This window comes from Vicugna pacos, chromosome 11 (genome assembly GCF_048564905.1).
Source record: "Vicugna pacos chromosome 11, VicPac4, whole genome shotgun sequence".
NCBI lineage: Eukaryota > Metazoa > Chordata > Mammalia > Artiodactyla > Camelidae > Vicugna > Vicugna pacos.
The window spans coordinates 28,273,630-28,295,759 of NC_132997.1; the positions used below are offsets into that span (position 1 = coordinate 28,273,630).

Consider the following 22,130-nt stretch of genomic DNA (forward strand, 5'->3'; position numbering starts at 1 on the left):
GACCGCTGTCCCTGTGGCCAGGAGTCCGTGCACGTGATGCTTCTCCCCGCTTCTCGATCCCTTTCTCACTTCCTGCCTTTCCCCACCTGGGTTCACTGTTTCTCCTCCACTCTAAAGCTATCTTCCAGGCTTTTCTTTCACAGAAAGCCCTGATGGCTAAATCAGAACGATGCTTTAAAACAGGACTCCTAGTCGTTAGCAACAGAAGGAAGCAGCTGTCCCGTGCGTGCTGTGGGGAGGGCTCTGCTCCCCAACACTGTGCTTGCTGAGCACTTTCTGGGAAAGGTTGCTCCTCCTCCCCCTGCCTACCCAAACGGAAGGTGGGAAAAGAGGCAAAACAAGTTGGATTTTTATATTGAATTAGATTGAACACCTGTGTCCTCGTGTGTTGAGACATCGTGTCTTTCACTGGCCTGACCCTACTTGCATCTGTCCTGGGGGGGTCAGTGCAACCCTTCCAGTAGTAAAGCTTCTTTGAAGTGCCATCGCCCGAGAGTCAGCGTCTTTCCTGCTTTGGTTTTGCACTTGCTTTTGACATTCACATCTGCCTCCTGAAACCCCTCTTTCTGCTTCAGTTGCTGCTGTGAACTGGGCTCAGGCACTGCACCAGCTGCCTCTTTTCTAGAAAGTGTGAGGTCGTGGAAGTCACATCTGAAAGCTGCGGCCCTAACCACACGGATGCTAGAAGGCGACGCTGTGATAATTAGCATCCCGGGCAGCCAGGCCGGGGGTGCAGGATTCATGTGCGTCACTCCGTGTTTCCTGCTCCCCTGCGTGGTAAGGGTAGGCCCATGACTGCCGAGTGGCTCACATAACCCAGTCCTCGAAAGGAAGGGATTCAAATACATACGATGCGCCATGACTGAGGGGGCGAGGCGGTGCACGTGAGCTCAGCTGTGTGGGCACTTGGAGCATCTCTGAAGCTGGCCGGCGAGGTTATCAGAGATCCTCTCTTTCTCTCTCTCAGTCTCTCAACTGACTCACTTTTCCATCCACCCCACTTGAAGTGATCTCCTGGGCAAAGTTTACTTACTCGTGGGAGCCTTTTTCCTTGTGTCATTTCCCTCCTTCCCCGAAGAGCAGGTGTTTTTCAGGGACATCTGGGAAGAGGCTAAAGGGAAAATCATTCCTGGACAGGGTGGTTCTGGAAATTTTCAGCTCTCCTCTGAATTGTGAACCTCCAGACTTAAAAGACACAATTCTTTCTCCAACACAATTGCTGAGTAAGCCCCAGAGTTGTTATTACTGAGAGAAAAGGGTGGCTCCTAATTTTGGCAGGAAGAATAAAGATGAATGTCCTCACCAAAATGCTTATCAGGGAGCTTTGAACTCTTGCCAAAGACCCATCTTCTCAATGGCCCTCCCTCTTCCTCCAGCAAATCAGCTGTTTTCCTTGGTTGATCTGTTTTCCTAAAATGCTGTGTAGTCATTTCCCCATGAATTGTCTCATGAAACTACTTCGAATGTCTTTCCTGAGTGAAGAACAAGAAAACTCTGGCATGGGAGACAAGAAAACTTAAGTAAATTGCTTCAGAGTAACTTTACCTTGGCTTACAATAGCCCCCTGGTCTATCCCACCTCTGTGGGAGTGGCTTCTCATAAAATCCAGTGAAAGCTGGACTAGAGACTAAAAGAACACTTACCAGGTGTCTCTGCTTATAAAACTTAGCCTGTAAGACAGGATGGTCCCCACCACTGGCCTGGGGCAAATGGATTCCAGTTACTGGGTGTAGGCACATGGTTTCTTGGCAGCATGAGGAGTTATTGTGACTGGTTGGCACTGAGTCACCTGGGCCAGGTGATGTGCTCAGTCACTGATCTGCAAGATCCTTCGCCATGAGCCTTCCACTACATCACAAAGGGAATCTTGGGGTCATCGCCACTCCTGGATATGAAATGCCCTGGGATGGGGTGGCCAAAAAGGAGCCATTTCCAAGTAGAGGACTTAAGAGTCATGGCATGGCTACACGATCTCTCTTGTCCCTCTGCTGTGGGACCAGCATGTCCCAGGGAGGAGCAGCTCCTGAAACAGCTAGGGAAGTATAAATCTGCCTGAGGTGTCTGAGACAGAGGTTAATTCTTTGTATATCACCAAGAGTTGGTACACAGGGGACAGGAGCAAGGGATCCAGAAAAACTGTGCAGACTTTAGATTTGGGGGTGTAATTGGGGTAGAGGGGTGAAGGGTGAGGCATTCGGGAAGTGGGAGGTTTTAGATCATTTGTGGACACAAGAGGGCTAAAAAGGAGAGGCGAGGACAGGGACATTTTGTGAATGCTGCTCTAGACTTTAAATCAGATCACTTTGGTGCTTTTTAAAAGAAAAGATTCTACAGGAAATCTTTGCATGGAAGGCTGCTGAGACTGGCTCACAGGGGCCCTAGGATCCACTAGGGACAGTCATGAGTGTGTGCTGTGTAGCAATAACTGTAAATGGCCTAGAAATCTAGAGGCAGGTACTCAGTGAAGCCTGGAAGAGCCAACAAAGGCTTAGATGGATTGGCATTTTAAGCTGGGCCTTGAAATCCAGGCAGGATCCAGAGGGGTGGAAAAAAAGTGACTGGATCCGAACGGGGAGCTGCATCATAGAGCCATAAAAACAAGTCCAGGCGTATTCAAAGACACTGAATGAGATTCTATTGGTCTCCGATAAAGAGACCTTTTCAAAAATGCTGTTTCTCCATTCCACCATTGGGGAAATTTCCTTACTTTGTAGAAGTTGCCAAATCTGCTTAATGCTCATTGAGGTGGTCATGAAGGACAGAGGGAGAGAGGGGAACATGGAGGTGTATGCGGGCGCTCACGCAGCCCCCACTGAGGTCTGGCTGCCAAGCAATCTGAGGGTGGCACAGAGCACTCTCTCTGCTACCTGGTGGGCAGGCTGGCTGGCCACATTGTGTTAGCGCCCAGGTTCCTTAAACTCGGAACAGACTGAGGTCTTTGGGAAGCCCAAAGCACCGAGAACATCCGGTCACTTCCCCATGCATTCGAAACACGCCTAAGCCCTAGAAATACGTGTAGAGTCCAGCAAAGTTCTAGTTTTCTCCATGAAGGGTCTACAATTGCTGTTACAAATCAATTAAAAAACGGAGCCTCTCTTTCTGTCCTTGCCCTGAGCATCTGCCGACCTCCTGCTGGGGACATTGCGCTGCCAGGACTGCCGGTCTGCACTTTCACTGCGGCAGGAAGGCTGACAGTAGGGTCAAGGGTCCTATGTCACCTGCCTCTGAGGACAGTCTGGGCTGACTGGGGGCCTCCTCCCTGACCCTAAAGATTGGGTGCGAGGGCTGACACCCCACCCTGTCCCAGCAGTGACACGCGTGCAATTTGGCTCCTTCATGGACTTGCTCACAGGCAGCACCTCTCGACAGAGTAAGTGCTTGGTAGGACCTCGGCCAAACCTTTGCACAGGCCACTGCTCCCTATGGGAGAGAAGCAGAGGTCAGTGTTTTGAGCCATCTTCTCCTCCTCGCCAGAGCACCGGGTGTCAAGGATGCAGCTGTTGAGTGACTTCTCAGGTATCTTCTGCCTGTCTCCTTGTCTGAGTGAGATGCCCCATCTCTGGGGCCCTGCCCCCTGTCCTCACTGCTCTCAGCATCCTCATACATTGTGATAGCGGTCCATCTCCTATTATATCATATTTAGCTTTAGTGCAAGAAATGTACATGTGTTTATCTTTGAGTCCTGAGTGCTTTAAATAGAGCCTGGCACCGAGTAGCCACCCACAACATGTTTCCTGGGAGAATGAGTGAACAAAACACTGTCGGGGAGCAGAAAACCAGCTGTAGGCGTGGACCACCCTAAGTGAACTCAGGAGGGCTCCCCTGGGATGCACGGTGAACTTCGGAAAGACCTAGGTCCCTGTGGCAGGTACCTCCGTCCAGGAATCAGTAAGAGGTGGGAGGAGGCTGGAAGGAGGACCAGGAGAGACATGAGAAGGGAAAACCCAGAAAAGTCTTGAGTACATCAGGGAGATGGTTCTTCATGTGTTCAGTCAGCTGGATGAAGACACTGTGTAGTTTAGGAAGTGAATGATGACTGAGAGTGAAGTGGAAGGCGTATCAGAACTTCACGCAGATGCAGAAACTATTTCCTCCTGGCCGCCTGTCCCACTTTTGTTGAAACAAAACCAAGAGCAAGATATGAACAACTATATGGCAATAAATCGGACAACTTAGAAGAAATGGACAAGTGTCTAGAAACATACAATCCACCAAAACTGAATCAAGAATAGATCATTTGAACAGACTGTTAACTAGAAGTGAAATAGAATCAGCGATTAAAAAAACCTCCCTGTAAACAAAAGTCCAGGACCAGATGGTTCCGCTGGGGAATTCTATCAAACATACAAAGAAGAGCTCATACCGATCCTTCTCAAACTCTTCCAAAAGATTGAAGAGGAGGGAATACTCCCAAACTCATTCTTTGAAGCCACCATCACCCTGATACCAAAGCCAGACAAAGACATGACCAAAAAAGAAACTATAGGCCAATATCATTGATGAACCAGGAGCAAGAGGCAATCCCTGCAAAGGAACTTTCTCCTGGCATTGGGGTGTCATGTCTTGCTGGGGTAACCAGAGGCTGCTGCGGGAAGCAGTCAAACCTACGCACTCAGGGCTGGGGGCCTCGGCACAGAAGGCTGCACATGGTGGAATTACTGCAAGCAGATTCTCCCAATTGACTGAAATCTTCTCTACTCTAGACTTTTTAAAACTCTCTTACACCGGGGGCCGAACGTCTCACGAGATTGGCCCCTTCTCTCGCGACACTAAGCCCACTGCTCTGACGAATGTAACTCAAATGACTACAGGTCGAGTCTATTTTTAACTCACAAGAATAAATCAGTCCTAAGAAAACCAGCTCCTATCAGGCATTTAGTAAATGAAGAAGGAAAGAGTGAATTCCAGGGTCTCAGCTGATCCAGAGGAAAAGATTTGGAAAGATGAAAAAACAAAAAGCAAAAAACCCATAAGGGCTAAAACAAAACAAAAGTTTATCTTGTTAAAAGCAAGTCAAGTATTTATGGTTCTCCAGGATTATTCCTCAAGCCGCCTGTGCCCCACAGGGTTAACAGAAACTGGTGACTAATGGAAATTCTTGAGCTTGTCTTACGGAACAGCAGGTAAGGGAACAACTTGTTAAAAACTCCTGGCTTGTAACCTTGCTTCATGACCAACTTGCCTTAATTATTCTTTTTGACACCTTAACTGCCCCTATAGTTAATATCTTGGATGTAAGAGTTACTATAGTAACAGACGCTTAAATTGTTTTTCAGGACCTTGGAATCAGCTCCTGTCCAATTCAAGCCGGCTAAGACTGTCTGGGACCACAGACTCTAAAACTGGGCCTGCACAGGTGTCTGGTGAGCAACCTGCTCATGTCAGGAGCCCGAAAACTTCACCCTCAGGTCACGCTAAGTGCCTCCATTTTTGAACATGCATCCCATGAGGAAGCATGTAACTCAGATACACCTGCCCAGAACACAGATCACCTCACCTTTTCCCCACCTCTGATCACCTTCCCCCATGGCCAAAGCCACTCAGGTTCTTTATCCCATAAATATCTCAAGCCTCTTGTCACTGGGAAGGTGGATCTGAGATTTGTTCTCCCATCTCCTCACTAGGCTGCCTCATGAATAAACCTTTTCTTTGTTGCAAACCTTGGCATCTCAGTGTTTGGCTTGTTGCTTGTAACGCAAATGAAACTGTTTCAGTAACAGTCTTACCCTTTCCCACGTCTTGGCAACTCTATATCCAACATGAAAACGGTAAACCCACAACCTCAGCGAGGCAGCATTTTACCCTGAGTGGTTGCTTTTTAGTTCTGGATTTTACATCTGGGAACAGTCGGTGGAAAGTCTTGATACTGAGAGAGAAGACAGGAAACCATCACAGAGAGGAAGGCTTCGGTGGACACACAGAAGATGCTGGTAGGAGAGGCACTTTGCCCTTCCGGGTGCCCGCAAGCTCTGTACACCTCTTCTGACCACTGCCCTGGGTCAGTCACGGGCTTTCCTCCATCAGCAGGCATGCCATGGGGGTTCACGGAACGTGTGCTAAACTCCTTTGCAAAGGCAGGCAGGACCACCAGCAGCGATCGGCTTTGAGGATGCAGTGTGCTTATGTAGGAAGGTTCTGTGCTTTTACAGCTGAACTCTGAGTCAGGACAACAAAGAACTGAGTGATCTTTGCAGTCAGCCTGGCCCTGCTGACTCGGGGGGAGGAGAGAAGCCTGACGGAGGCCTGGACTAGCTCAGGACACGCAGGTGGAGGACACAGCCAGGTGACAAAAGTGAAGCAGCTGGACCAACCAGGGCGGGGCCAGGGGCTGAGGACCAGGGGTGGAGGGTAGTAACAGGCTCACGGTGTAGCTCTGTGAGTGCAGGACTTCCAGGTCATGTGTATCCAGATGTCTGTTTATATTTAACTGAACTGTTGAATAACCTGCTGATATTCTGTACCATAGAATGAATTCAGTTCTGTTCACCTTATTATATTGTTACTGTGCAGAGTCATGAGTTAAAAGACATTCTTTCATGTGTGTTCAGAAATTAAAGCAACTGCCGCCCAGGAGCACAGGGCCCAGGACTGTCTTCAGCCTGTGAGTCTGTGAGCTTCCTGCGGGAGATGAACGCCGAGAGCAGTTCCAAGCAAAAGTTCGCTCCGTGGCGAGTCAAGACCTGGGCCCTGGCCTCCTCTGCGCCATCCTCTGGGACTTGCTACGTCACAGGGAGCAGGAGGGCATTCTCCTGCACAGACGGTCGGTCGGCACAGCCTCCTTCCTGTCTCACTAGACTTCTTCTAGGCTATCCGGGGAGGGACAAGGGAAAGACCCACGTCTTCTGTGGTCCCCCACTTACAGACAAAAGAGACAGAAGGAAGGAGCAAGCAGGGAGCGAGTGAGCACGTGAGGAGATGGGGTGGGGGCGAGCGGAGTGGGAGGACGCGTGTGCGCATGCGTGCGAGAGCGCCCCGCCTTCTTAGCATCCTTCTGGCTCATGCCTCGTAGAGGAGAGCGAGTCCGCAAAGAGGACCCTCTTAACCCGCACCGATGCTCCACCTCCCGTTCCTGTGCTCAAGGTTTTGAAGCCGATCATTGCCCAGCGGTGCTGTTCCTTCTTGGAGGCGGGCTTCATCCCTGAGCACCACGAGCCTCTTCTGGTCAGCATGCCCGGCCCAGGTGGACTCCACTGAGATTTCCTGTCTTCATCCCAGCGGTGTGGTCTGGCTGACCGTGGCCCGGCGGACTGGCCAGATCAGCGGCCGTCGCTCTCTGTAGAGCCCCCCACTCGCTTGTGCCCATAGGGGGCTTTGGAGGAGGGAGCTCCAAGGATCTCCCAGCTGCTCTTACAGGTTCTCCCAGAGCTGAGTCCCCCAAAGAACCCTCAACCCCCCAGCAGGGAGATCTGTCGTCTCTGAACTTGACAAGTGCTGACTGCAGGCAGTTTGTCGGGGTGTACTACAAGATGGGACCCCAGATTAAGGGCAGTTCCCAAAGTTCCCATTTTCATGGTTTTCATCTTCAGCCCTCGCTGTAGATTGTGCCCGAGATTAGCCCAGTCTAATGGGGTAAGACTAGAGGGGTGTTACCCTGAGCAGAAGTGTCTCCTCCCTGCTTTTTAGGCTCAAAATATAAGTTGGTAAGTGACAAATTCATGTTGTAAATTTGTGAACTATGTCCTGCCCCAGTCCCAGCACCACCACCAGCGCTTTGACCTCAGTCCTCATCTTTGGGGGCTGTGGAGGTAGCAGCCTAGGCCCCCTCCCCTCAGGGCCATGTGCAGGCCTAGAGCTTCAGAAGGAAGCTGGCACCAGTGTCCAGAGCCAGAGGTGTCTGTCATCCTTCCGTGAAGCCTGTCTCCTGACTTGACGCGGAGGACCGCTGAGAAGGCACAGGAGAGCACACGGGTATGGTCACCAGGGAGAAGGGGGGCGGGGCCTCCAACGTGCCCTTTCTGATTAAAATCCCTCAAAATCAGAACTTCTAAAGATGGGAGGAAACTTGGGGCTCGTCAAATCAGGCATTCCCAGCCTTAGTGATGCAGCAGAATTACATGTAGCAGCTTGAAAAGGCAGATTTCCAAGGCCCACCGCAAATCTCCTGAATCAGGATCTCCAGAGGGTGGAACCCAGCGACCTGTGTGGAGCTGAGCTGGGGCAGCGCTGCCCAACCAAGCCACCCAGCATGAGTTTTACAGTCAGAGTGGATTTGCCACTCACCGCCTGTCTGTCCAAGTGATACAGGAAAAATGGGACGTGAGAGGATGGCCGTTTCCCAGGTCTCGGAAGAGACGTGGTGGGGCATGTCCCCAAATAAGGGTCCTTGGCTTCACCCAGGAAAGAATTCAAGAGTGAGCCATAGTAGAGTAAGAGTAGATTTATTCAGAGAGATACTAACTCCATAGACAGGTCATCTCAACAGGTAAGAAAAAGGCCGAGAGAATGAGGGCTACCTTACTCAGAAGGGAGAGCGGCAGCCTCAGAGCATGGGGTCGACTGGGAAAAATGAGACCACGAGGTGTGGGGTCTTCATATGCTAAAATGTGGGAAGATTATTCCAACTACTTTGGGGAAGGGGCTGGGTTCCCAGCAACTGGGCCACCTCCCACATTTGACCTTTAATGGGCAGCCTTGAAACTGCCCTGGCGCCTGTGGGGGTGTCCTTTAGCAGCTAATGTGTTACAATGAGCAGATAGTGAAGCTCAAGTTCTACTGGGAGTTGAATCTTCTGTCCTCTTGGTGCTAATTGCTCTGTTATTCTTTTAAGGGTTGTGCCCCGCCCCCTTCCCTCCTGTCTCACAAGGCCAAGTTACCCGGCCTCAGTTTCCCCATCTGTAAAATGGGAGTAACAACACTTGGCAGGGCTGGGGTCAAGGTTAGAGAAGACACTGCATGTGAAGAGCTGGGTGTGGAGTTGCAAGCTGGCGCACAGCCAGCCCCAGCGGCTTGCTGCCTGCCCCACAGTGGGGTGCGCATGTGGGGGAAGTTCCTGTGGGAGCAGGTGACCTGCTCACCCATCATGCATTCAGTCCTCGGGGAGATGGAGCTTGATAAGGAACCCAAGCATGTGAGTTCCGGACACCAACGGGGTGACTTTGCGTGGATGAGCTGTCTCCAGTAGCCCTGGGGAGGAAGCTCGTTCTGTCAGGTCAGCTCAGCTCCGGCAGGGAAACCTCAGTGCTGTCTTTTCTGCACCTCGCAGTCCTGCTGACACAGACGGGCAGGTGGATTGTTACCTGGGCCACAGTGGATTAAGTGAAACCAGAGCTTTGTGCCCAGGGGAGCAGCTGGAGGATGGAGCCCTGGGAGAGGGAAGGGGTTATGTAAATCCTGGCTGAGTCACTGGGCTTGTGTGTTGATTAGATAAGGGCTGGGACTCTGAAGCCCAGTGACGAACAACTGAGCTCCCAGGCTGGTAATGGCCTGATTTGAAAGTCTGAGGCGGGACGCGGGCTGAAGGGCAGATTTCCCTGATGGGTCTGTGGCCGCTGAGATAATGCCTGGTGGCAAGGGGGCTGGTGCAGGGACCACAGAGTCGGCCTGTTCCTCCAACAAGCGGGCTTGAGGTCCTGCTCTCAATGGAACACAAAGGCAGCTGAGCAGCCGGGAGCTCTGCCCCTGCGAGTTTAAAATCCCAATGAAGCTTAAGTAAAAACTGGCAGGTTAACAAAATCATGATGGATCACAGACACGGCAGCTTGGAAGTCAGCCCTGGGGACAAAGAAGTGGCAGGAGTCTTTGGGGCTCTGGGAGATGGATGACCTCATTTTTACCTCCCGGGTGAGGAAACAGAGAGAGGCCCAGGGAGGTTAAGTAACCACCGCTAAGAGGCAGAGCCAGGATTCAAGTTCATGTCTGCTTGGAGTCAGCACTCAGCTCAGGGAAGCCGAGCAGGATGGGGGCAGGATCTGATGGAGATGCCAGGTTCAATTCCAAAGGCTCTTCCAGCCCCTAACCGTTGGTGGCCCCCGAGACGTTCCGGGACGTGGTCTGGACTGCTCACTGGGGTTACTGCCGGGCATCGTCTTCAGCCAAAGACAGGCAAAGGCCTTGTCCCAGAACCCGCAGGCTGAGAGATCTGTGCTGTGACCTTCCTGCTGGGAACTTCCTGAGGCCCCACACGGTGGTTTTGCCCACCAAAGATACTTCCAGCGCCAGGACATCTTCAGGGGTCTGCTGGGTGATATGACCCAAGCAGCCTGCACCCTCTTGCTCAGTGACTCACTCCAGCCTGGGAGCCTTCCGTGTCACCTGACAAATGGCCCAGAGGAGTATTCTCAGCGCCACGCAGACTGCCTCTAAAACCCGAAGAGCCCTGTCATGCGCTGTGTTTCTTAGTGATGGGAAGGGCAAGTTGCAGTAAGTTGTCCTTTGCGCCGGGCAGGGTTCCCTGCAGGCAGAGGTGAATTGGGGAAATAATCTATTTGTCACCTGGTCTTCATGTATTTCTCAACTCTAACTGGATGATCGTGATGGCTTTTCAGCTCCCCAGCGATTGGTGTCAGCCCAGACCCATATCTAATAGTCCAGGAAGTCTGCCTAGACCCCTTCCCCAGGGTTTGGTGACTTTGGCAGGTGACCTCTGGTCACTCTGGGAAAGGATGGGGGAAATTTACTACAGATGGTTGCAGGGTGCTGCAGAGCCTTCCCTCCAGGGCATCCAGGCTCGCCTTTGGTCAGTAGGCACTAGATCCGTGAATGATTTAAATCTGATCACTGAGGGAAGGGCCAGCTCTCAATCCTCTTTGTACAGGTTGAGTGGCGCCCTGCATGGCTCTCTGTCTATTTGGTGTCTGACGACACCGTGGTGGAGGAGCCATCACCACACAGCCCTACAGGTCAAGCGCCAGCAGCGCCTTGACTGCTAGTCTTGTCTTGGGTCATCACATCCAGTATATATTTTTTTGGAAATTTGAGTGCCCCCTGGCCTCTGTGATTCTCTGATTACATTATCCTCACTGAGATGAAGGAGGCCAATTCTATGATGTCATCTCTCACTGTCAACCCTGCCCTAAGAAGTGCAGCCCTCTCTAGGCTTTTCAGAGATGTCAAGATAGCCGTGCACAGTGTGTCCCTTGTAATCTTGGTGGAGGGTCTCAGGGTATATAGGCAGGGATGGAGGGATGGCATCCCCTCTCACCTCCTTACCGCCCTGAGCCCACTGACCCTTTTCTCGCTACTGTGACAAAGAATTTGGTCTCTCTTCCTCATTAAATAAAGGTTTTCTTTCTGTCAAGTCTTCAAGGAGGCATCTCAGCAGACTCCTAGGTCTGGCTCCTAGGTGTCGTTGTCAGAACGTTGGACCTGAAGTTCCACGTGAGGGCTCCCACGTCAAGTACGCTCTGCCCTACCCGGCGTGCGTCGCCCCACTCCCGTGCCAACATCTTCAAAATTATTTCTGCATGCTTTCCTACTTCTTGGCCATATTGATTAGCCAGGGCTGCTGTTCCCTTAACATGCCAACTACGTTCTGGGGCAGGGGCTACTTTTTCCTCTTCAGGTGGCCTTTGTCCTGGAATCAGTGAGGGGAGGTATGGGCAAAGCTTGGGAACAAGCATCACCACCATGCAGATCACCTGCTTCAGGAAGGTCTTTTCATGCTTAATTTCCAGGCAAAGCGATACTCTTTTCTAGAAAGGAAGATTGGGTGGTCCACGGGGTTCAGGACCTAGGGGCTCAAAATTCTCAGGCTCAGCCATCCAAATTGAATTGGCAGTTGGCTGCGCTAAGTTTATTATTTTTGTTTTTTAAAAGGCTTCCAGTGCAGTACAGAGCAGCCAACTTCCTCTGCATTTCTTATGGCTGTTTGTCACCGAAGGCACCACAAGCCAAGAGCTTGTCTTCTACCTGCATCTCATTCCATTTATACAAAACATTCAGTCTTTCACCATTAAGTGCGATGTTAGTTGTAGAGTTTTTCATAGACAACCTTTGCCAGGTTGGAAATACTCTTTCGTGCCCAGTTTGCTGAGGGCTGCTGTCAAGAATGGATGTTGGGTTTTCGTCAAATGCTTTTTCCATGTCAACTGAGATCATCTTATCGTTTTTGACACTGGTCATTTTATATGTTGTTGGATTTTACTTGCTAAAATTTTGTCAAGAATTTTAAGCCTATGCTTGTGAAAGATAATGATCCATAGATTTCCTTTCTTATAATGTCTTTATCTGGCTTTGTTTTCAGAGTAATGCTAGTCTTATAGAATGCACTGGGAAGTAGTCTCTGCTCTTCAGTTTTCTGGAAGAATTTGTTTAAATTTGGTATTATTTCTTCCTTAAATGGTAGAATTCACTAGTGAAGCCGTCTGGATTTGGAGTTTTTTGTGGGAAGACTTTTAACCACAAATGCAACTTCTTAATAGATAGAGGATTACTCAGGTTCCTGGGTGACATTTGGTAGTTTGTATATTTCAAAGAATTTTTCCATTTTATGTTAGTTTTCAATTTCATTGGCATAAAGTTGTTAATAAAATATCTTCATTTTAGTATGTGTAGAATTCGTAGTCTCATTTCTGATATTAGTAAATGATGTCTTCTTTCCTTTTTACTTCATCAGCTGAGCTAGAGGTTTATCAGTTTTATTGTCCTTTTGAAGGACCAGCTTTTATTTCGTTGACTTTCTCTATTGTTTTTCTATTTTCTGTTTTCTTGATTTCTGCTCTAATTTTTATTATTTTCTTTCTTCTTTTCAGTTTGAGCTTTATTTACTCTTCTTCCCCCCACCCCCAGTTTCTTAAGTTTAAAACTGAGATCATTGACTTGAGACCTTATTTCTGTTCTGATTAAGGCATTTAGTGCTATAAGTTTCCCTCTGAGCATCGTACTAGTAGCATCCCACAGATTTTGAAATGTTGTGTTTTCATTTTCAATTTTCAGTACTTTATAACTAATCTGGTTGGTTTCTTTGTTGACATGTGGCTTATTTAGAAGTATAATTTTTAGTTTCCACATATTTGAGGATTTCCCAGAGGTCTCCTATTGTTAATTCCTAATTTAACTTCATTCTGGTAAAAGAATATAATATGAGTGACAAATCTTTTTAAAAATTTTTGAGGCCTGTTTTATGGCCCAGATCCCTCTTGGTAAATGTTCTTTGTGCCCTTGAAAGAATTTTTATTCTTGTTAGGTGAAGTGTTCTGTAAATGTCAATCTGTTCAAGTTGGGTCATAGTATTTTTCAAATCTTCAAGCCTTAGTGATTTTGTCTATGTGTTCTATCTATTTTGGGGAGAGGGGTATTGAAATCTTCCTATAGGGCTATTTCTATTTGCCTATTTTTTCTTGTAGTTCTATAAGTTTCTGCATTTACTTCATGTGTTTTGAAGCTCTGTTATTAGGTACATTAACGTTTAAGATTGTCATGGCCTTTTGATGAATTGATCCCTTTATTCCTATGAAACGGCCTTCTTTGTTCCTGATAATTTCTCTGAAATCTATTTTGTCTGATATTAAAATAATCACTTGAACTTTCTTTTGGTTAGTACTAGAATGATACATATTTTTATATATTTTTACTTTTAATCTGCTTATGGCTTTATGTTAAAGAATGTTCTTTGTAAGCAGTATATATATAGTTGGATCTTGCTTTTTAAATTCAATCTGATAATCTCTGCCTTTGAATTAGGATGTTCAAGCCATTTACATTTAATATAATTTTTATATAGTTTGTGTCTGTTATTTTCCTATGTATTTTCTGTTTGTCCCATCTATTCTTTATTTCTTTTTTAATTAAATACTTCTTTCAGATTATTTGAGTATTTTTTATTCCATTTTAACTCCTTTGTTGGTTTATTATTTATTACTCTTTTAGATGTTTTAGTTGTTGCCTGAGCATTTATAGTATGTATCTTTAACTTACCATAGTCTATAGTTACGTGATAGTGAACCTCTACATGTGTTGTACAAAAACGTTGTAATGGTATGCTTCCATCCCCCCTCACAGCCCAGGATTACACTAGGCCCACAGGAAAATCCTTGTCCTGAGCCACAAAGATGTTGCTTAGACTCTCCCTCCTCACTGTTCCTTTCCCATCCCATTTTGTATCTAATTTTAGTGTTATTTAGGCTCTGGCAAGATGCAGTGATGGATGGTAAGGGCGTGTGTCTGTGTAGTGCCCAGGGCCTGTGCCCAGCATGACTGGGAGGGGGCTGTGTGCACATTCAGAGGGTGACTATGCGTGGGTGCAGTGCATACCCTGCTCTGAGTCCAGACACAGAGAACATAGCATCTCTCCTTCACTCTGAAGTGGAGGATGGACAGAGCCATGGTTGCGCTGACAGTCTTAAATTTTGGATTTTATGGCTTCAGCATGGTTGGTGTAAACTTTGCTATCCAGATTTTTTTTTTTAAACAACTGATGATCAATTTATTAAAAAGGCTGATGGAAGCATCTGCAGCGGTGACTTTAGCCTTGACTCCTGGCTCCATACTGGTGGAAGTAACCTGTTTAACAGTCTCACAAGGGCTGTGCAAGTCAGTGAGTCACTTGTGGAGCCTCATGAAAATGACCCCAAGTCTTAGAACCTTCACCACAAGGAATTTTCCTTGTAGTTAGTCTCAGAGTCTTGGTGGGCATCCGAACGGTCCTATGACATTGAGATTCTTTTCGTCTGTGCCTCTGATCAGGTCAGCACATACCTCCTCCACAGACTTCACATTGCAGCTGGTTAGGGTTATTCTAATCTGGTAAATTGCCACTTCTGGCTCCACGGGAGTCTTCTGGGATCTTTAAAAGCCATGCCTGCAGTGCAGCTTCCTGACCAACTTGTTCCTGTGGGAGAGAGAACAGCGATGAGTCAGGAGCAGGAGCCGGCAGGCAGAGGTTCTGCTGCAGCCATGACCATGTCTTCATGACCGTGTCTTCCTCCAATCATAAGAGTGGGTCTTCGTACTAATCAGATAGTGGAGACCTAACATTGTGTTCTCATGAAATTGTTAGCTGGTTACATTCTGTAGCCCCATCCAACCACATGCTTTGATGTTCCTGGGACCACACTGACCATCTGACCACATGCTCTGATGCTTCTGGGACCACACTGACCATCTGACCACAGGCTCTGATGTTCCTGGGACCACACTGACCATCCAGCTGTAGACTCAGCCCCTCTGAGCTTCTGAGCTGCCCTGAGTAAGCAGGTGGCTCTGTACTAAGTGTCCGTGGCAGCCTGAAGCCTCATCTGCTAGTGGACACTCCAGCCTTGCTCGTGGTCTCAGGACCACTGGCTCCCTAAGTGCAGATCAGCCTACTTACCAGGTTTCTGACTCAATCCCCTGATTTGCAGCCACACGCAACAGCAGCAACCAATGTTTTCTGAGCACTTGTCAACCGTCAGACATTGTTCGCTGGTTATAAAAATGAGGCAGTCACAGACACTGTCCCCAAGGTACACCCATTCTAGCTGGGGAGATAGATGGAAAATGGAGCATTCCAGTGCAGGTAATACAGGAAGAGATGGAAACAGAGCCCTGCTGATGCCTTTAGCAGAGAGCCCTGATCTAGTGATGGAGGGAACAGAAAGTGATCAATGGAATTTTAGGGCTAAGTTTCGTTTTCCTAGAAGCAAGCAGTTTTACAGAAGTGCAAAAGCAGGAAGGCGATGGCCCTGCCTGGGCGGTCTTGCTGGTCCCTTTGTGGATTTTGACCCTTCATGGTGAGAACCTGGCAAGGCCTGTTTGTTCAAAGTCCTCTCTGTGTCCCTTGGCCTCTGCTTGGCCTGGTGAACATCTGTTGTTCCCACGTTCCTGTGAATTGCCTTCCTTCCCTTTGGAGCCCCCGACCCCTAGCTCCTTCTTCTCCGCTCAGCATGGCCTGGAAGCTTCAATTGCCTGCCTGTTAGGGAGCCTCTCATGGTCTTTGTGGGGCTCCTGCATATGCAGAATTAAATTTGTTTTTCTCTCGTTAATCTGTCTTATGTCAATTTAATTACCAGCCCAGCCGAAAGAACCTGGAAGAGGGGAGGAAAAATTTCCCTCCCTACAAAATGAAGGCAGGAGGTTTGCAGGTGGTACTTCCGTTCTCACCGCACCCGGAGAATTCTACGCTGTTCCTGGTCGCACTGATTTCTGGGATGTCTCCTCAGTTTACTTCCGCCCACTCACTTTGGAGCTGGTGGCGTCCTCTTAGTACTGCTCTGCTCCTGACCTCTGATGGGCTGGTTTTGGGGGTGACTTGTGTACCCTTCTAGGCGCTAACACAAGAGGCAAAGGCAGATTCTCAGGGAGCAAAGAGGAGGGGAGTTGAATAGCAGGGGGACTGGCTGGTCCGCCTTCTTTTTAGGCAAGTCGCCCTCCAGAACCCAGCCTGTCTTCTGGGTCAGTGTGGTGGCCCCAGCCATCCTGACCATGGTGTCCACATGTTTTGTGACAACACAGGGATGTGGGCTTTGATGCAGTTTCAGTAGGTTAAGAATATACAATGAAAATAACTAATTAAAAAAAGATCTTTTTCTTTGGCAGGAGCGCATTCAAGACCTGCATCAATTGTGACATTTACTTAAGGCTCAATTCTTTCTTTAAATTCTTCCCCAGACTGATTTCGATCTGTCCAGCTCGCTTGGAAATGTAATCATGGCCTGCCTTGCAGTGCTTTTTCCATTTATAAACTTTATTTCTGCAAATAGATGGTCAAGGTCTGGGGGCCAAGGGCCGTGCTGTGCTTCTTTCATCAACCCTGCTCCCCTCTTTCTAGACCTCGGCCAGGCTCGAGGCCCCGCTCACCACACACTGGACTGAGACTGTGAGTGGTGTCTGTGCTCTCACCTGGCTCTGTTTTTGAGGGGATACACTTTCAGTCTGGGCCACCTTTAGGGCAGACAGTTTTTGAAGCTTACAGAGGAGAACTGGACTGTCCTAGGGGGCATGCGTATTTCCCCGGCCTGTCCTGATGTTCAAATGAGCTTTTGGTGTTTCCTAGAAGGTAAATTAAGAGGAGATTTGAGGGACCTGCTGTCCTTGGGAACTGTGGCTTGTGACCTGGCCCCCGAGAAGCACTGAATAAGAAAGTGGGTGGAACAGAGTGGATTGGGGCGAGGGGAGGGCCGGTCTCACCATCCCTGCAGGTGCACCACACCCTCCAGAAGGTGAGACGTTCGGTGGCTTTTCCTGTTAGAGCCACTGAAGCCAGGCTGAGCCCAGTCCCTGGGGAAAAATAGGGTCTCCTCTGGCTGCAAGGAGATGGGACTGTGAGAGATTTAAGAAGCTGACTTAGCTTGGGTTTCAATGAGACACCCTTGCCCCTCCAGAGGCTCATCCTCTCCATCCACACCTCATCATCAGGGGACTTCACTCCCGCTGGATCTCTCAGCTTGATGCACTGTTTGACCAATTTTCCTATGGATCCTGACACCAACTGGTTTTCTGCAATTCACTCCTGGCACCACCCACCTGGAGTCAGAGTAGACCCCATACACTAAAGGGCATGGCCTCCAACAAGACTGCTCTCATTTCTGACGGACCAGCTGCTGATCTGGGAGGTTCCCATGATCCCCTTGGGTGTGATAAGTCACTAGAATGAGGCAAAGAACTCAGGAATGTGCTGTAATTTACGTTTCCTGTTTTATTATAAAAGATACAAATCAGAAGCAGCCAAATGAAGAGGTCCTTAGGGCAGGTTCTGCAGGGTCCCCAAGTGTTCTCTCCCCATGGAATCAAGGCTCATCGATACATTCACCAACCAGGAAGCCCACCCAGCTTCAGGGACCAGAGTCTGGACTGGGGTTTCACTGCCTGATGGACTGACTCGCTGGCCGTGTGACGACTCCATATCCAGGCCCCGCCCCTCCCCGGGGGCCGGGAGGTTAGGCTGATAACAGAGGCTCGAGTCCCCAGCCCTCTAATCAATCACGTGGTTGGTCTTTCAGCGTGACCAGCCCATCCTGACACTGTCTGGGAGGGTCACGTGAGTCACCTCATTAGCATAAACTCAGGTGTGATCAGGGAGCTCATGAATAATGAGGACACTCATATTCCCTGGGAAATTTAGATTTAGAATAGAATAGAGTCTGTTGGCAGCAACATACTAAGTGAAGCAGGCCAGAAAGAGAAAGAAAAATACCACATTATATCACTTATATGTGGAATCTAAAAAAATGACACAAATGAACTTGTTTACAGAACAGAAACAGACTCACAGACACAGAAAACAAACTTATGGTTACAGGGGAAGGGAGGGGTGGAGGAATAAATTGGGAGTTCAGGATTTGTAGATACTAACTACTACCTACGAAATAGATAAACAACAAGGTCCTCCTGTATAGCACAGGGAACTGTATTCAATATCTTGTAGTAACTTATAATGAAAAAGAATATGAACACGGATATATGTATGTACATGTGTGACTGAAACATTATTCTGTACACCAGAAGTTGACACAACATTGTAAATTGACTATACTTCAATTAAAAAAAAATAGATAAACAACAAGGTCCTACTGTATAGCACTGGAAACTACATTCGATACCTTGTAATAGCCTGTAATGAAAAAGGATATAAAAAGGAATATAGATGTACATGATAACTGAATCACCTTGCTGTACACCAGAAATTAGCACACTGTAAACCACCTATACTTCAGTTAAAAAACATACAGCCTCCCTCCCAGGGACCTGGGACAACGGCTAGTCAAATTCTTTATCATATGATACTAGCCCTTAGTCTTCCTGTTTTATTTTCTGGATTCTAATGTGCGCATTAACCATGAGGTTGAGGAAGTCGTGACATTCTCCAAAGAAGGAAACACCCAGAGCCGCTTGCATGTCCCGATCACTCGGGGCGTATGAGGTTACACCGCAGGAACAGAGAGCTCCCAGGTCCAGAGGCTTCACCAGAACAAAGCACTACTGTGCATGGGCGCCATGGGGACCTCGCGGGTGGGTGCTGCTCTGCTCCTTGGCGCCTTCACATGGGGACCCAGTCTCACAAAGAAGCTCGAACATGGCCAGCCGCTGTGGCCAGAGGCCCTGAGGAGCCCCGCAGGGCAGGTGCAGGCCCTGGGGGCTCCCAGGGGGGAAACAATTCATGTCCATCACATCTCATTGGCCAAAGAAGGGCTTTTGTTGTGGGGTAACGGGGATCCAGTCTGAGATCCAGAAAGATGAGTTACTGCCCAGGTGAGAGAGGCAAAGGCAGAGGCCAGAGTAAAGGAGGGAGGGGATGGGACACAGTGGAGCAGTCGCAGATGGAGGCGAAGCAAGGAGGGACCACCTCCCTCCACCCGCTCCAAGTTCCGGGGGTAAGGTGGGGGCGCTGGCACCAGGAGATCACGAACCAACGGGCTGTTCTCTGCCTTTGCAGGATGGTGCTGGAGGCAGCGTCTCCTTTCTGGGGCCCCAGCTGACAGGGAGCCCCGGGGAGAAGGCAAGGCTTCTTCATATCATAACCCATCAGCCAGCACCAGGCCGGCGGCCCCTTCCCTGGACGCCCTGTGTTAGCTGAGCGCCAGGACTTTGGCCGTGCGGGCTCTGTTGCATAACCGGTTTCAATGTGCTATTATTTTCCTGCCTGTTTTTTTTTTTTTCCATGATGGAAATGATTTGTGTGTCATGTTGGGCAGGAGATCATACTTAAATATTTCCTGGGTTCGATCTCTGCGCGGGGTGTGAACTAATGTTTGTGTGGAGGTGCAGAGTAAGCAGTAAACAGATTTAATTAACTCAAGTCTTTGAGCATCGCTGTGGGCAGTAGGGGTCTAAGGTGTGGGCACCTGCTGCTTCCAGCCTGGCCAACACCAGAAATCATCACATTTTGTAATGAAACCACTTGAAGGATTTTGACAGCAAAGAGGCCAGGGCGGAGGTGGGGCAGCTGGGGGCCAGGAGTTGCCAAGTATGTGTACATCCGCTTTTGCCTGGAGCCTGGGCAAGTCCTGACTCGTTCTGAAGACTTAGCCGCTGTCCAAGGACTGTGATGGGGGATTAAGGAGGCAGGTAGCAGGGGATGGCTGGAGGATGTGGCGGAAGAGGAGAAGAGGAATTAAGGAGGCAGGGAAGGAGACACAGGCATCCACGTGGGGAGACAAGGGGACAGGCTTTTTGGGGAACAGAGGAGCAAAGCGTTGGATAGACGCTTTTGGAGGGTCAGTGGAAGAGATGGGGAAAGAGGATTTAAGAAAAGTTCTGTTGTGCATGAAACTCCATCCTCTTATGTGCTCTTGAAAATCTAGGTATTGAACTGCTTTTAATTAAAATTTCTAGTCAAATGGCTCCTTCTTTGAATTGGCACGTGGAGTATGAAGGCTCTGGAAATCGGAGCTGCTCCGTAGCCGGGGACACTGTGGGAGCTCGTCGCTGGCAGGAGACACCCTTCCTGGGAGGGCGGGGTCTGTGCTGGTGGTCTCAGCTTTACCCCAGAGGACACCGGGCAGGGCCAGCTGCCTCCGGGGGCCTCAGCTTGTCCATCTGTAAGTGGCCTTGCCCACTCTGTCTGGCCCTGGCGTTCCTGTTAGACCGACAGCACCTGGGGCCAGGCCTGTGTGCACTCTCTGGTGGGTCCTGGGTCTGAGGAGCTGTGAAGTAAGTGAGGCCAGTGCAGCCCCCTCTTCAGGACAGGAGCCCGGGGCCATGTTTCTTTTAAAATTTTTCTTCACCTACCCCGTGCCATGCTCACCAGACAATGGGCCTGCGTCCTGAGTCCTCCAAACTGGAAAACAAGGTGTGTTTCTTACCCCAAGCTGCCACCACCCCCCCCCAGTAGCTCAGAAGCCAAAATACTTCGCTTCTTTGCTAGTGTGTGGCTCATCCATCAGTTTACTCAGCCTCCCCTCTGATGGCCTCCTGCCGGGTCTTCCAGTTCTGCCACCGCTGGGAGACCAGTCTGTCCTTCCCAGTCCCTCGCTGCGAGGGCTCTGGACGTGATGTCTGTGCTGCAGACCAGAGGCACGTGATGACACTGACCTGAAATGGAGTTGAGTGGGGAGACGAAGGCTGGGACGGAGGCACGGTTTCGCAGGCAGGGCTCCTAGAGAAAGCACCGAGTCATGGCCCTGGCTTTCTGATTTCGTGGCAGGAGGTCCCTGATCATAGCAGGGAGGCAGGCCTTCGGTGCCCGGTCCCGTGGTGTGGCTGCAGGAGCTGGACCCGAGGCCCTGCCTGGCCTCCCCGGGATCCTGCCACTGGATTCCCTCCCGGCCACCCCTTTCTGCTCTCAACCATCTACCATCTCTGCAGCGGAGCCCTGAGCCCCGCCTGCCACCTAGGAGCCACTGATCTAGTGGCAGCAGTGAGAAGTTTGACTCCGTCCAGGGCTGGCTTTGTGATGGGACTCCGTCCACAGTGCCACAGGGACAGTTGTGGCTGGCCTGCCCCCTGGTCTTTTTCATTTTGCCTTCTCCCTTTGTCCCCCCTGGAACCTGGTTGCTGACATACAACCGGCAGAGGCGGGGCACTGGTGAGAAGCACCTACGAACCAGGATCTGTGACACACGGCCCTCGGCTCGGCATGTGCCTTTCTCTGCCTCTGCTGTCCTGATCCCCCTCCTGCCCCCGGCCTGGGAATCTTCCCTCTGTTTGGTGTTTTATTTTTAGCTAAATTGTTCTATGAAAGCCTTTATGCTTTCTCTTACACTGATTTTCCAAAACAATCCAAGGGTGGGTCTGGTGCTTTGATGTCTCTCATGTGTTGGATTTCAGTTTTCTCCAAGAGCAAATATAAATGTTGAAAAGTCTATTTGGATTACTAACTTCCCATTGTGGTTAAGTAGAGATACTGGGGGATGGGGGACAGATAAGAAAGCGGGGGCTTTGGCATCAGACTTAGCAGCTTTGTATCTGGGCTCTACCACCCACTAGCTGTGTGACCCTGGAGAAGTAACTAAACCTCTCTGAGCTTTAGTTTTCTTATCTACAGGTTGGTAGTAGAAATGGCACCCAGCTCACTGGACTGTTATGAAATATCAAATAAGATAATGCAGATAAAAATTTGAATAGCACATGGTACTATGAAGTACCTAATGAATCAAAGTTCTTATTGTAATTAGCCTCCTTTTTTTTCCCATCAGTTAAAGGAACAAATAGTAAAACACTAAAAATGAACTAATACAGAACAGGCTCTAGAACAGGTTTATTAGCCCACTGTGGGGGTGGGGAGGAGACAGAGTGGATTCTGGGAGCAGCAGCTCAGGAAGGGAAGAAGCAGGGGC

The 22,130-nt window shown here is 49.3% G+C and overlaps 1 pseudogene; it reads right to left on the reverse strand.

The window, feature by feature from the left end:
* Window positions 1–14,292: 14,292 nt before the first annotated feature.
* On the reverse strand, window positions 14,293–14,735 carry LOC102545910 (small ribosomal subunit protein uS10-like; annotated as a pseudogene).
* Window positions 14,736–22,130: the final 7,395 nt, after the last annotated feature.